At 43.9% G+C, this 510-nt stretch overlaps 1 protein-coding gene across 1 annotated transcript in view; it reads left to right on the top strand.

The window, feature by feature from the left end:
• Positions 1–510, top strand: part of sema6ca (sema domain, transmembrane domain (TM), and cytoplasmic domain, (semaphorin) 6Ca) — a 23,218-nt gene that overhangs the window by 15,921 nt on the left and 6,787 nt on the right. The gene's annotated exons all lie outside the window — the stretch shown is intronic.

Genomic DNA, 510 nt, shown 5'->3' on the forward strand with positions numbered 1-510 from the left:
TCAAAAAACTTAATTCTGTGTGATTTATTAGCTTGTTTACCCGTGGGGACCTCAATTTAGGTCCCCATCATGACACGAGTCCCCATGAGTCTGTGTGTATTCAGGTTTAAGTCCCCACCGGAATAGAAAAACCGGTATACACACAAACACACACACTCACTCACATTCTCTCTCACACACACACACACACACTCACACACACACAGGTTTGTTTTTGTGAAAAGTGGGGACATCCCATAGGCGTAATGGTTTTTATACTGTACAGACCGTATATTCTATTGCCCTACACCAACCTCACTCATACACACTCACTCACTCTCACACTCTCACACACACTCACTCACTCACTAATACACACACACACTCACTCATACACACACACACGCTCACACTCACTCACACACACACACACACATGTCTGGTCGGCTATCCTTGTGGGGACATTCCATAGGCATAATGGTTTTTATACTGTACAAACTGTATTTTCTATTGCCCTACACCAACCCTACA

This window comes from Sinocyclocheilus anshuiensis, unplaced genomic scaffold, assembly GCF_001515605.1.
Source record: "Sinocyclocheilus anshuiensis isolate Anshui unplaced genomic scaffold, SAMN03320099.WGS_v1.1 scaffold2100, whole genome shotgun sequence".
In the NCBI taxonomy this organism is placed as follows: Eukaryota; Metazoa; Chordata; class Actinopteri; order Cypriniformes; family Cyprinidae; genus Sinocyclocheilus; species Sinocyclocheilus anshuiensis.